This window comes from Oncorhynchus gorbuscha, linkage group LG13 (genome assembly GCF_021184085.1).
Source record: "Oncorhynchus gorbuscha isolate QuinsamMale2020 ecotype Even-year linkage group LG13, OgorEven_v1.0, whole genome shotgun sequence".
In the NCBI taxonomy this organism is placed as follows: Eukaryota; Metazoa; Chordata; class Actinopteri; order Salmoniformes; family Salmonidae; genus Oncorhynchus; species Oncorhynchus gorbuscha.
In genome coordinates, this window is record NC_060185.1 from 94,936,055 (window position 1) to 94,951,389 (window position 15,335).

Consider the following 15,335-nt stretch of genomic DNA (forward strand, 5'->3'; position numbering starts at 1 on the left):
TCTTTTTTACAATGTATTTAAAAAACATTTACTGGATCCCGCAAGTAGTTTCACACACAACAAAGTGTAGGAGTGCGAGAAAAGTGGCAGACAGTTAGACAGGCAGGGACAGACCGGTTCTTGGTGCCTTGTTTGAAACAGCAGGCCCAGGGAGGAGGAGGAAGACAGAGTGAAGGCACACAGCAAACATTTTTGTTTGTTTTTTTAACTTCTTTTCAGCTTCAAACACACTTTTCCACTCTTTTATTAGCCTCGGGTCCAGTGGATCAGAACACCACATATGTAATATAAATGTGTAGGGGGATGCACAGTGTCCACTCAATGAAAATGTGCTATTTTACATGTTCTTCACAGAAAATGAGCCAAGGCCAATGAGTCTCAGGTTGAACAAATAATTAATTGTATGATTTTTCTTTTAGTAAACATTGAAAATTGGTCCCACAGACCCCAACACCACACAAGGGTTAAGGGTTAAACAATCTGCACCAGTTCTGTTGTCGACTTAACAGTTGAGCTCAAGAACTGCTAGACATAGTTTTAAAATATGGAAATCTAATCAAAAAAAAAAAACTAAAACCTAACGAGGGTTTCAATTGGTCAAGCTGTCGATTTATCCAGTGGATACAAACTAAAATCTACACAGTTTCACTATATTGTTTGCATTGTAATCATTGAAATGATTTTTTGGTGTGGTGCTGCCTGTAGCGATGTTGTGTGTCTAGTTTTGGGGGAGGGTGTAACAGCCACGCTCTCATACTTCACTGAGTGCTTCACTGTATCTGAACACAAGTTTACATTAGCCAGGGAGTTATTTCACAGGAACAACCAAGCAGAAAAATAATTCAAAGGTTTTTTTGCTTATCGAGAAAGTTGGTGTGAAAGTTCAACAAATGATTATTCTTGTGTCAATGTTAACATAACGGCAGGTCTGTCTGTAGCTGTGTCAGACAGATTCTGTATCACTGAATGAGTTGGTATGACAGTCAGGTGTGTTGAAGGTGAATGTGTTCATAACCAGAGGCTGCTATGTGACAATAAGAAATATTTCCAATATGTCATTCTTGATAAACCTTATTTCCATCTCTATTTACAAAATACAGTATCTAATTGGTTGTATTGTTATGGACCGCTATACATGATTTCTAAAAGTTGTGTCTTTGTCATGAGTTCAAGGAAAAATGTTCTCTACTCTTAAAAATAAAGTTAATGGGATCTCCCATTAAGACAGCAACAAAACGTTTTTTTTTGTCCATAAATGGTGATACTATTCTAAATCTACAAATCAAGGTAACACTGCTTTGTAAATCCTTCTATTTAAAAAAATAAAAATCTGTAAAACGTAGGGTCTGATTATCACCTTCATGTATTGAAAAGAGATTGAACAATTATCACGTTTCCATTCATTCAATGGAAAGCCAAAGAGCAATCGTTTACCTCTTCACGCAATCAATGAGTTAAAGCTCAAATCTGGGATTAGTACATACTGCACATTGGTGGTTGTTGTTTGAATCACAGATTGCCCATTTAATTGTCCTATTATTTAGTGAAAAGAAGAACGTGGACTGTGATTCATCAACTGGGCAACCCACTAGTCAGTGTCCAGGTGAATCCAGGTCAAAGCTATGATCCCTTATTTATGTCATCTGTTAAATCCACTTCAATCCGTGTAGATGAAGGGGAGGAGATGGGTTAAAGAAGGATTTTTGAGCCTAGAGACAATTTAGACATGGTTTGTGTATGTGTACCATTCAGAGGGTGAATGGGCGAGATAAAAGATTGAAATGCCTTTGAACAGGGGTATGGTAGTAAGTGCTAGGCACACCATTCGTGTCAAGAACTGCAACACTGCTGGGTTTTTCACGCTCAACAGTTTCTCGCGTGTATCAAGAATGGTCCACCACCCGGGGAAATTCATCTAACTTCATTAGGATTGCAAAGTGACTCTGAAGATGCAATTCATGAATCTAGACTGCTGAAAAGTGTTCTTCGTATTGTTATTGAAAATCAACGGGATTGAGTTGGAGGGCCGCCAAGCAAACCGCTTCCAGACAATCCCTGGGATAGAAAGCTACAATCGAATAACAGACCATATCAACTACAATGCAGACACCTTAAACTGTCTACACTGTTAAAATCACTTCACCACGAGGTCAGTCATTAGGGGAAAACCGTAGAAGCCTACAGATGAGGATACTTTGAAGAGGTCTACAGCATGTTTACCGGTAATATACAACCATGCTGCAGGTCTAATGCTGCAGGTCAAAACTCCCCCAAAGAGACTACACTTTGTTAACATTAATTAAACAATACAATACAAACTGTACACGTAAAAATACTAGAATAGAGCTACGTGTGAGACTACAGCAACAGGTGAGACTACAGCTACAGGTGAGACTACAGCTACAGTTGAGACTACAGCTACAGGTGAGACTACAGCTACAGGTGAGACTACAGCTACAGGTGAGACTGCAGCTACAGGTGAGACTACAGCTACAGGTGAGACTACAGCTACAGTTGAGACTACAGCTACAGTTGAGACTACAGCTACATGTGAGACTAGAGCTACTGGTGAGACAACAGCTACAGGTGAGACTACAGCTACTGGTGAGACAACAGCAACTGGTGAGACTACAGCTACAGGTGAGACGACAGCTACAGGTGAGACTACAGCTAGGGGTGAAATACAGCAACAGGTGAGACTACATCTAGGGGTGAGACTACAGTTAGAGGTGAGACTAAAGCTAGTGGTGAGACTACAGCTACAGGTGAGACTACAGCTACAGGTGAGACTACAGCTACAGGTGAGAATACAGTTACAGGTGAGACTACAGCTATTGGTGAGACTACAGCTAGGGGTGAAATACAGCAACAGGTGAGACTACATCTAGGGGTGAGACTACAGTTAGAGGTGAGACTAAAGCTAGTGGTGAGACTACAGCTACAGGTGAGACTACAGCTACAGGTGAGACTACAGTTAGGGGTGAGACTAAAGCTAGGGGTGAGAATAAAGTTAGGGGTGAGACTACAGCTACAGGTAAGACTACAGCTACAGGTGAGACTACAGCTACAGGTGAGACTACAGCTACAGGTGAGACTGCAGCTAGGGGTGAGACTACCGCTACAGGTGAGACTAAAGCTAGGGGTGAGACTACAGCTACAGGTGAGACTACAGCTACAGATGAGACTACAGCTACGGGTGAGACTACAGCAACAGGTGAGACTACAGCTAGGGGTGAGACTACAGCTAAGGGGGGGGTGGCTACAGCTAGGGGTGAGACTACAGCTAAGGGGGAGACTACAGCTAGGGGTGAGACTACAGCTACAGGTGAGACTGCAGCTAGGGGTGACACTACAGCTACAGGTGAGACTACAGGTACAGGTGAGACTACAGCTACAGGTGAGACTACAGTTAGAGGTGAGACTAAAGCTAGTGGTGAGACTACAGCTACAGGTAAGACTACAGATACGGGTGAGACTACAGCTACAGGTGAGACTACAACTATTGGTGAGACTACAGCTAAGGGTGAGACTACAGCTACCAGTGAGACTACAGCTACAGGTGAGACTACAGCTAGGGGTGAGAATACAGTTACAGGTGAGACTACAGCTAGGGGTGAAACTACAGCTACAGGTACTTTGCTTTGGTAACGAAACCATGCTCTATGCTTAACGTAAGCCTCTGGATCACAACAAACGTGATCTGAAACTTAATAACTGGTTGAACTTTACTCATCGCAATGCTTGAGTAAAGTACAGAGAGAACAGAGAAAGTATTGCAGCCTTACACAGTGGCTAGCATGTTATTGCCATGACTTTGACTTCAAACCATGCAGAGATAATTTTATTCCAGAGAAACTTACAGAATAGTCAAAAATACTATTGAAAGTAAATAAATATTTATTGCACTTTTGCTAGGGATGTTAAATACAGGGTCAGTACTTGTACCACTGGGGTAGCATCTGGCACACATTTATTTAACTAGGCAAGTCACTTATAATGAAACTCTTATTTTCAATGACGGCCTACTGGGGAACAGTGGGTTAACTGGTCTAGGAACAGTGGGTTAACTGGTCTAGGAACAGTGGGTTAACTGGTCTAGGAACAGTGGGTTAACTGGTCTAGGAACAGTGGGTTAACTGGTCTAGGAACAGTGGGTTAACTGGTCTAGGAACAGTGGGTTAACTGGTCTAGGAACAGTGGGTTAACTGGTCTAGGAACAGTGGGTTAACTGGTCTAGGAACAGTGGGTTAACTGGTCTAGGAACAGTGGGTTAACTGGTCTAGGAACAGTGGGTTAACTGGTCTAGGAACAGTGGGTTAACTGGTCTAGGAACAGTGGGTTAACTGGTCTAGGAACAGTGGGTTAACTGGCCTAGGAACAGTGGGTTAACTGGTCTAGGAACAGTGGGTTAACTGCCTTGTTCAGGGGAAGAACAATAGATATTTACCTTGTCAGCTCAGGGGTTTGATCTAGGAACAGTGGGTTACAACCACTACCTGTCACCAACAGATATATTAACTGGCCTAAACACTGGGCAAACTTTATCTTGGGTTAACAGGAACAGTGGGTTAACTGGTCTAGGAATAGATTAACTAGGAAATAACTGGTCCCTCCCTTGACTGGGTATAAAAGGAACATGTCCCTCCCTTTTCAGGGGAAGAACCCAGAGAAATTTACCTTGTCAGCTAGAATAAAACAAATGGATATTACAATATACCTGTCTGACATCCAGATATAAAATCAACTAATTCTCAAACACTGAGCAATATTTTATTTTGATCGATTACAAATTACATGACCCTCGCCTGGAATAGATGTATAAAATAACCAACCCTCCCCTTGACTGGAATATAAAAAGCATGTCCCTCCCCTACTTTCATCCGGGTCCCAGAGGGGGAAATAGGTAGAATAAAACAAATGGATATTATATGATATATCTTTGGTCTGAGGTGTTTTGAGAACAGCCTTTTCTTTTTTACAATACAATCAACCTACTCTTTGAGCTTTTTCTCATTCCCATGAATAACTCAAACAGTGTGGATGAATGCACCAAACTCCTTGAAGTTGTCCCCGGTAAAAATTTATGGAGCTGAACGAAAAGTCATTCAAGGACCTGAAATTAGCCCAGTGGAGCGGAGAAGTATTTGATTGATATTTTAGTGCACAGTGTGAATGAGGAGAAACCATGAACCCTGGCCAAAATCCAGTGAGTAGGCCTTTAGAGAGGTGGAGAGGCCCAGTGACTAGGCCTTCAGAGAGGTGGAGAGGCCCAGTGACTAGGCCTTCAGAGAGGTGGAGAGAGGCCCAGTGACTAGGCCTTCAGAGAGGTGGAGAGAGGCCCAGTGACTAGGCCTTTAGAGAGGTGGAGAGGCCCAGTGACTAGGCCTTTAGAGAGGTGGAGAGGCCCAGTGACTAGGCCTTTAGAGAGGTGGAGAGGCCCAGTGACTAGGCCTTCAGAGAGGTGGAGAGGCCCAGTGACTAGGCCTTTAGAGAGGTGGAGAGGCCCAGTGACTAGGCCTTTAGAGAGGTGGAGAGAGGCCCAGTGACTAGGCCTTTAGAGAGGTGGAGAGAGGCCCAGTGACTAGGCCTTTAGAGAGGTGGAGAGAGGCCCAGTGACTAGACCTTTAGAGAGGTGGAGAGGCCCAGTGACTAGGCCTTTAGAGAGGTGGAGAGAGGCCCAGTGACTAGACCTTTAGAGAGGTGGAGAGAGGCCCAGTGACTAGACCTTTAGAGAGGTGGAGAGGCCCAGTGACTAGGCCTTTAGAGAGGTGGAGAGAGGCCCAGTGAGTAGGCCTTTAGAGAGGTGGAGAGGCCCAGTGACTAGGCCTTTAGAGAGGTGGAGAGGCCCAGTGACTAGGCCTTTAGAGAGGTGGAGAGAGGCCCAGTGACTAGACCTTTAGAGAGGTGGAGAGAGGCCCAGTGACTAGACCTTTAGAGAGGTGGAGAGAGGCCCAGTGACTAGACCTTTAGAGAGGTGGAGAGGCCCAGTGACTAGACCTTTAGAGAGGTGGAGAGAGGCCCAGTGACTAGACCTTTAGAGAGGTGGAGAGGCCCAGTGACTAGACCTTTAGAGAGGTGGAGAGGGCCCAGTGACTAGGCCTTTAGAGAGGTGGAGAGAGCCCAGTGACTAGACCTTTAGAGAGGTGGAGAGGCCCAGTGACTAGGCCTTTAGAGAGGTGGAGAGAGGCCCAGTGACTAGACATTTAGAGAGGTGGAGAGAGGCCAAGTGACTAGACCTTTAGAGAGGTGGAGAGAGGCCCAGTGACTAGACCTTTAGAGAGGTGGAGAGAGGCCCAGTGACTAGACCTTTAGAGAGGTGGAGAGAGGCCCAGTGACTAGGCCTTTAGATAGCTGGTTTGCCTTGGCGCACACTGAATACCTTGTTCACAATGACCGCTTTTAGCTACGGTTAGATTCTGGGTTAAACATGGAACATTGTTATATTCAGCAGTATAGTATCTGAGGAGTGATAGAGATGGGGTTTTACATCAGAATTTAATGGTTATCTGTAGGAGCCAGATGGCTGTGGAATGTTCTGGGTGGATGGGAGGAAGTCTCAGGAGTGCTTGCTATAGGTGATACGGATAGAGATCTTTGGATTAGGCATCAAGGTGGTTGAGGTCAGGTCAGGTCAGATCCCCTTAAAGGGAGAAACAATGGTTTATTACATCATCACTTCCTCTTCCTGTCTAACCATAAAATATCAAAGTAAGGATCGGAGAGAAAGAGGAGTGCATAAATTTGAGTATACAGTATATAGACTTGTGGCGGTGGAAACAAGTTTTGTCTAATGTAGCTGTGTTGATCATCTGGGAAGAATTAAACTTGGTTAAACTTCCATAGTGTCCTTTGAGTTATTTACTCTGAGAATTAGAACCGAACCCTACCAAGTATATGGGCCTTAGTTACATATCGGGAACTAAATAAAAATAAGGATAATGTAGACTACGGAGACAGATGGTTATGTATGAAAACATTATTTTGCCCTGGGAATTATTCAATTCAATAAATCTGATTTTGGCATGTGATATCAGTCCTCATGGCAGATTATAATCAGGATTGAAGAGTTGTTTCAGTGAATGTCTGAATGTCTTGCAGGCAGATCAGGTTTGAACAGACATTTCAGTGAATGTCTTGCAGGCAGATCAGGTTTGAACAGACATTTCAGTGAATGTCTTGCAGGCAGATCAGGTTTGAACAGACATTTCAGTGAATGTCTTGCAGGCAGATCAGGTTTGAACAGATATTTCAGTGAATGTCTAGCAGGCAGATTTGGTTTGAACAGATATTTCAGTGAATGTCTTGCAGGCAGATCAGGTTTGAACGGACATTTCAGTGAATGTCTTGCAGGCAAATCAGGTTTGAACAGATATTTCAGTGAATGTCTAGCAGGCAGATTTGGTTTGAACAGATATTTCAGTGAATGTCTTGCAGGCAGATCAGGTTTGAACAGATATTTCAGTGAATGTCTTGCAGGCAGATCAGGTTTGAACAGACATTTCAGTGAATGTCTTGCAAGTCTTGCAGGTAATGTCGACGGGCAGTTGAAACAGACCCTACACATTAGATAAGCCAACACAGCAGTGGGGTATTCCAGAGAACAAGATTATTAATTTCCTGCAGTAAAATGACCAAATTGTTCTCTAATGGCCTCATGGGTGGAATGTTATTTAGATTTTTCATAATTTCGTAGTTAATAGACATTATTTAGAAAATCCGGTGTTTCTATGTTAAACTGTTTTGTTATATTTCATTCTTCTGTGATGTACAGTGCATTTGGAAAGTATTCAAATGATTTACTGTGTCTACATTTTGTTAAATTACAGCCTTATTCTAAAATTGATTAAAGAAAAAAAATCTCTATCTACTCACAATATCCTATAAGGTCAAAATAAAGTTTTTTTGAAATTTTTGCTAACTTAAAAAAACCTATATATATATATACCTAATGTACATAAATGTTCAGACCCTTTGCTATGAGCCTCGAAATTGAGCCCAGCTGCATCCCATTGATTATACTTGAGATGTTTCTATAACTTAATGGAACTCCACTTGTGGTAAATTCAATTGATGATTTGATTAGGAAAGGCACATACCTATCTGTATAAGGTCCCACCGAAGCATGATTGTGTGGAGGCACAGATCTGTGGAAGATTACCAAAACATTTCTGCAGTATTGAACGTCCCCAAGAACACAGTGGCCTCAATCATTCTTATATGGAAGAAGTTTGGAACCACCAAGATTTCCTAGAGCTGGCCGCCAGGCTAAACTGAGCAGTCGGTGGAGAAGGGCCTTGGTCAGAGTTCCTCTGTGGAGAACCACCATCCCTACTGTGAAGTATGGTGGTGGGAGCATCATGATGTGGTTTTTCAGCACCAGATCCTTGATGAAAACCTGCTCCAGAGCACTCAGTACCTCAGACTGGGGGCGAAGGTTCACCTTCCAATTGGACAATGACCCTAAGAACACAGCAAAGACAATGCAGGAGTGGCTTCGGGACAAGTCTCTGAATGTCCTAGCCATAGTTTGACCTTGAACCAGATCGAACATCTCTTGAGAGACCTGAAAATAGCTGTGCAGCAAAGCTCCTAATTAAACCTGACAGAGCTTGAGAGGTTCTGCAGAGAGGAAAGGAGAGAGAGGAAACTCCCAAAATACAGGTGTGCCAAGCTTGTAGCATCATACCCACTGCCAAAAGTGCTTCTACGAAGTACTGAGTAAATGGTCTGAATACTTATGTAAATGTGATATTTCATTTATTTTTATTTTTTATACATTTGCAAAAATGTATAAACACCTGTTTTTGCTATGTCATTATGCAGTGTTGTGTGTAGATTGATGAGGGGGAAAAAAACGAATACATTTTTAGAATGAGGCTGTAAAAATGTGGACAAAGGTTTGAATACTTTCCAAATGCACTGTATATATGGAGACTGCTTAGTGCCAAAAATAAGATTTAAATACACTACCGGTCAAAAGTTTTAGAAAACCTACTAATTCAAGGGTTTTTCTTTATTTTTACTGCTTTCTACATTGTAGAATAATAGTGAATACATTAAAACTGTGAAATAACACAAATGGAATCATGGAGTAACCAAAAAAATATTAAATAATATCTTCAATTAGCCAAGCTTTGCCTTGATGACAGCGTTGCACACTCTTGGCATTCTCTCAACCAGCTTCACCTGGAATGCTTTTCTAACAGTCTTGAAGGAGTTCCCACATATTCTGAGTAAATGTTGGCTGCTTTTCCTTCACTCTGTGGTCCGGGGGATTGTGGAGGACAGGTCATTTGATGGAGTACTCTTTCACTCTACTTCTTGGTCAAATAGCCCTTACACAGCCTGGAGGTGTGTTGGGTCAATGTCCTGTTGAAAAACAAATGACAGTCCTACTAAACACAAACAAGATGGGCTGGTGTATTGCTGCAAAATGCTGGGGTAGCCATGCTGATTAAGTGTGCCTTAAATTCTAAATAAATCAGAGACCGTGTCTCCATTAAAGCACCCCCCCCCCCGCACCCACTATAACACCTCATCCTCCATGCTTTACGGTGGGAACCTCACATGCAGAGATCATATGTTCACCTACTCTATGCCTCGCAAAGGCACAGTGGTTTGAACCAAAAATCGCAAATTTGGACTCAAGAGCAAAGAACACATTTCCACCGGTCTATTCTTCTTAATGGTGTCCTTTAGTTGTGGTTTCTTTGCAGCAATTCGACCATGAAGGCCTGAGTCACACAGTCTCCTCTGAAAAGTTGATGTTGAGTTTAACTCTGTGAAGCATTTATTTGGGCTGCACTTTCTGAGGATGGTTTCTGAGAATGTTCTCTAATCAACATGTCCTCTGCAGCAAAGGTTACTCTTCCATTCCTGTGGCAGTACTCATGAGAGCCAGCTTCATCTAGCGCTTGATGGTTTTTGCAACTGCATTTGAAGAAACTTTCAACGTTCTTGAAATGTTCTGTATTGACTGACCTTCATGTCTTAAAGTAATGCTGGACTGTCATTTTTATTTACTTATTTGAGCTGTTCTTGCCATAATATTGACTTAGTCTTTTACCAAATAGGGCTATCTTCTGTATACCACCCCTACCTTGTCACGACACAACTGACTGGCTCAAATGCATTAAGAAGGAAAGAAATTCCCCAAACTAACTTTTAGTAAGGCCATTCATTAAAACTAGTTTACATACACTTAAATTGGAGTCATTAAAACTAGTTTACATACACTTAGATTGGAGTCATTAAAACTAGTTTACATACACTTAGATTGGAGTCATTAAAACTAGTTTACATACACTTAGATTGGAGTCATTAAAACTAGTTTACATACACTTAGATTGGAGTCATTAAAACTAGTTTACATACACTTAGATTGGAGTCATTAAAACTAGTTTACATACACTTAGATTGGAGTCATTAAAACTAGTTTACATACACTTAGATTGGAGTCATTAAAACTAGTTTACATACACTTAGATTGGAGTCATTAAAACTAGTTTACATACACTTAGATTGGAGTCATTAAAACTAGTTTACATACACTTAGATTGGAGTCATTAAAACTAGTTTACATACACTTAGATTGAAGTCATTAAAACTAGTTTACATACACTTAGATTGGAGTCATTAAAACTAGTTTACATACACTTAGATTGGAGTCATTAAAACTAGTTTACATACACTTAGATTGGAGTCATTAAAACTAGTTTACATACACTTAGATTGGAGTCATTAAAACTAGTTTACATACACTTAGATTGGAGTCATTAAAACTAGTTTACATACACTTAGATTGGAGTCATTAAAACTAGTTTACATACACTTAGATTGGAGTCATTAAAACTAGTTTACATACACTTAGATTGAAGTCATTAAAACTAGTTTACATACACTTAGATTGGAGTCATTAAAACTAGTTTACATACACTTAGATTGGAGTCATTAAAACTAGTTTACATACACTTAGATTGGAGTCATTAAAACTAGTTTACATACACTTAGATTGGAGTCATTAAAACCAGTTTACATACACTTAGATTGGAGTCATTAAAACTAGTTTACATACACTTAGATTGGAGTCATTAAAACTAGTTTACATACACTTAGATTGGAGTCATTAAAACTAGTTTACATACACTTAGATTGGAGTCATTAAAACTAGTTTACATACACTTAGATTGAAGTCATTAAAACTAGTTTACATACACTTAGATTGGAGTCATTAAAACTTGTTTTTCAACAACTCCACAAATTGTTGTTTACAGACAGATTATTTCACTTATAATTCACTGTATCACAATTCCAGTGGGTCAGAAGTTTACATACACTATGTTGACTGTGCCTTTAAACAGCTTGGAAAATCCCAGAAAATGATGTCATGGCTTTAGAAGCTTCCGATAGGCTAATTGACATTTGAATCAATTGGAGGTGTACCTGTGGATGTATCTCAAGGCCAATCTCTATGCCTCTTTGCTTGACATCATGGGAAAATCTAAATAAATCACCTAAGACCTCAGGAAAAGAAAATGTAGACCACCACAAGTCTGGTTCGTCCTTGGGAGTAATTTCCAAACGCCTGAAGGTACCACATTCATCTGTACAAACAATAGTACCCAAGTATAAACACCATGGGATCAAGCAGCCGTCATACTGCCCAGGAAGGAGACACGTTCTGTCTCCTAGAGATGAACGTACTTTGCAGAGAAAAGTGAAAATCAATCCCAGAACAACAGGAAAGGATCTTGTGAAGTTGCTTGAGGAAACAGGTACAAAAATATCTATATCCACAGTAAAACAGGTCCTATATCGGCATAAACTAAAAGTCCGCTCAGCAAGGAAGAAGCCATTGCCCAAAACTGCCAAAAAAAAGCCAGACTAGGGTTTGCAACTGCACATGGGGACAAAGATCATACTTTTTGGAGAAATGTCCTCTGGTCTGATGAAACAAAAATAGAACTGTTTGGCCATAATGACCATCATTATATTTGGAGTAAAAAGGCCTAATCGCCCAACATCAGTGCCCATCCTCACTAATGCTCTTGTGGCTGAATGGAAGCATGTCCCCGCAGCAACGTTCCAACATCTGGTGGGAAGCAGAAGTCCCAGAAGACTGGAGGCTGCTACATACTTTTGTTTAATGTCATGTATATTGTGTAGTACCACATGTCCATATCATAAACTGATTGAGGAATAGTGCAACTCTGTTGATTTAAGGTACAATATATTTAAGAAATGTTTTGTCATACCCGTGCTATACGGTCTGATATACCACGGCTGGCAGCCAATCAGCATTCAGGGATCGAACCACCCGTTTTATATTAGGGCACATACAATGTGTGTGCAGTAGCATGCAGGCAAGATCATCCAATGAACTATCAAAACATGAATCAATTGGCATAGTCTCTTGAAGGCAAAGTACTATTGAAGCTTGGTATCTATAGGTCCAATCTTGATAGATCAATTCGTTCCATGGGGAATACATCTATCTATCTAGATATTCAGTCTTAATAGATTGTATTTTCTATGGCACGTGTTGTATTTCAGCTTGTTAATCACCAAAGAGAAGGCACTCTTTGCCCCATTGGCTGGGCTTCAGTGGGCTACTTGTATAAGTTTAATTAGTGTTGTAGAACTGACGGGCATCAAGACTCTAAGTTCCTTGAAGTTTCAGGGTTGCCTTTGGCATCACTGACTGACCACGTAATCATTGCTTGGCACATCAGGGATATGGGCTTGGTGTTCAAAAGCTTTCGCTCCACTGATTTGCTGTGCATCCATGAGATTGATCTCAGAGTTTTATCTGAAGCAACATGCACTCCCTTCCATCCCTTTTAGATTTGGGAGGTGTCTGGCCCCAAAGGGCTTGTGTTGTGTCCTTGCATCCGCCTGGCTCGTCAGAAACAGCCACAAACACACAAGATGGTGGGGTTGGCGGTGGAGGGAGCGAGATTATGATGGAAAATACTGCCAACATCAGGAGTCGCCTGTGGCCGTTATGATTAAAGGCAGACACACTGATACTATCAACTGTTGCTTCAAAAGAAGGCAGATAACGCTGGCCAACATTCATTAGGTCTTCAACCCAATTATACACAAACGTCTTCTTATCAATCCCATCTGTAAACGGTCAATATTTCAAAATATTGGAATGTTGGTGTGAATGCGTGATAAAAATAAATAAAATGCTGAAAATAAGACATTTTAATAACAGACATCTTTATAAAGGAAAGGCTATGGCATGACCATGAACTAGGTTAACTACTTGGATGTTATTATTATGTTCATGTACTGATCTCACTTTTCAGGAGAGCACAGCAAAAATGTCCTCAGTAGTGATTGGGAGGAAGGAGGATTTAAGTGTACAAAAATAAATCAAGTGTCACTAAACTACGACTGAGGCATGCAGCTGTTTTGAGTATTCAGAAGATGGTGCTATTTGTTGTGGTATGCATTGTTTTCATGAATTTCTTTATTTGTTCCCCATGGCTCTAACAGATGCCCTTTGCAAAAACACAGACTTTAATCTACACTGCCTGCCAGAGATTGAATAATGTTCAGAATACATATTTATACTGTATATATAGTTTTAACATCCTCCAATTTATTCATACTTTTTCTACATCTCCTTATTCCAATCCGAGAGAGTTCTTGTAATGTATTTTTCACCAACAAAATGGTCTGACTTTAGTGCCATTAGGGCAGAGCTGTAGCTTAGTAACATTATAATGAAGCTAAGCTTACCACTTACATCAAAGGTCACCGTGTAACAAGACTTAATAACTAACAGTGTGTGTACAGCCAAGTGGAGAACTTGACTCTCATAGCCTTCTGCTCAAATATGTACCTCAACAGACTTCTTTGGAACCCTGTAACAATAGTGATAATGCCCGAGACACCGGTGTTTGGAGGTACTATTGGCACGGGTTACCAACCTATTCAAATAATGATTGACAGATTTTAATTAAAAACATTATTTTGATTAATTTAGTCATACTATATATATATATATATATACTATAGTCCAGAAACAAATCTAGGGTTGCTACCCAAGCCGGCTGGTCGTTCGTTCTCTTGGTTCGGTTGCGAGAGACTCAGTCGTTCAGTCGTTTTGTTCTGTACCTATGGATGCCACCCAGTCGTTCGTTCTAAGTGTTTCATTGGCATACTGGCTGACAGCGTTGTTATCCCTTGCTTGCCAGCCAGCCAACTACGGCTAACTTACAGTCACGTCAAACAGTGAAGTGTCACGGCCATTGAATGAAGAGGATCAAGGTGCGGCGTGGTGAGCGTCAATCCTCTTCATCCTTTGCCTTGATGACAGCTTTGCATTCTCTCAACCATATTCCGACAAAAACAAACAATCTAAAAACAACCGTGAAGCTAAATGGTTGAGTGCCAACAAACCAAGACAAAAAACCCACCAAGACAGGTGGGAAAAGGGCTGCCTAAGTATGGTTCCCAATCAGAGACGACAATAGACAGCTGTCCCTGATGGAGAACCATACCCGGCCAAAACAAAGAAATACATAACATAGACAAATTAACATGAGAATGCCGACCCAAATCACACCCTGACCAAACCAAAATAGAGACATAAAAAGCTCTTTAAGGTCAGGGCGGGACATGAAGTAGATGTAATATTTAAGCTGTTTTCTAGTGACATTTATTTGTATACATCCATAACAATGAGCTACTGAGGTGTGGTTTCGCCTGGCATAGAAAATGTGCTCACGCGTTAGGACAGAGTTGTTCAGAGGAGCTAGCCAACAACACAGCTAACACAATAACTTCAAACGGAAGCTGGAAAGACTGCAAACTAGCGTCATTTGCATTTCTTTGTATATATCCATAAAATTATGCCAGCTGATTCATGATTTCGACTGGCTGAGAAACGCTGCCTGCCTCTTTTTCATCCCGACTCCCAACCCTTACATGTTCATTACTATGGGACAGTTGGAGATTCAATTTCAATATTGAAACAATGCTGCATATGCCAGAGGGACAGACATCAAGGTTTATACAAATCTTTGCTGTTGAAAACTAAATATTAGTCTAAAAAAAATGTGACATAATGTCTAGATGCTTTTTATAGTGGAGATCAAGTTTATAAATTGCCTGGCTGGGCTGATGAGACAGTGGATTGCACAGTCAGATGGAATAGAGTAAATTAACATCATGGATTTAGCCGGTGGTATCTTGTGGAATAAACCAGGCTGGAACCAATCAGCATTCAGGATTAGACCCACCCGTTTTATAATTGTAACGGCTCTCTTCTATCTCCTCCTCTGACGAAGAGGTAGAACAAGGATCGGACCAAAATGCAGCGT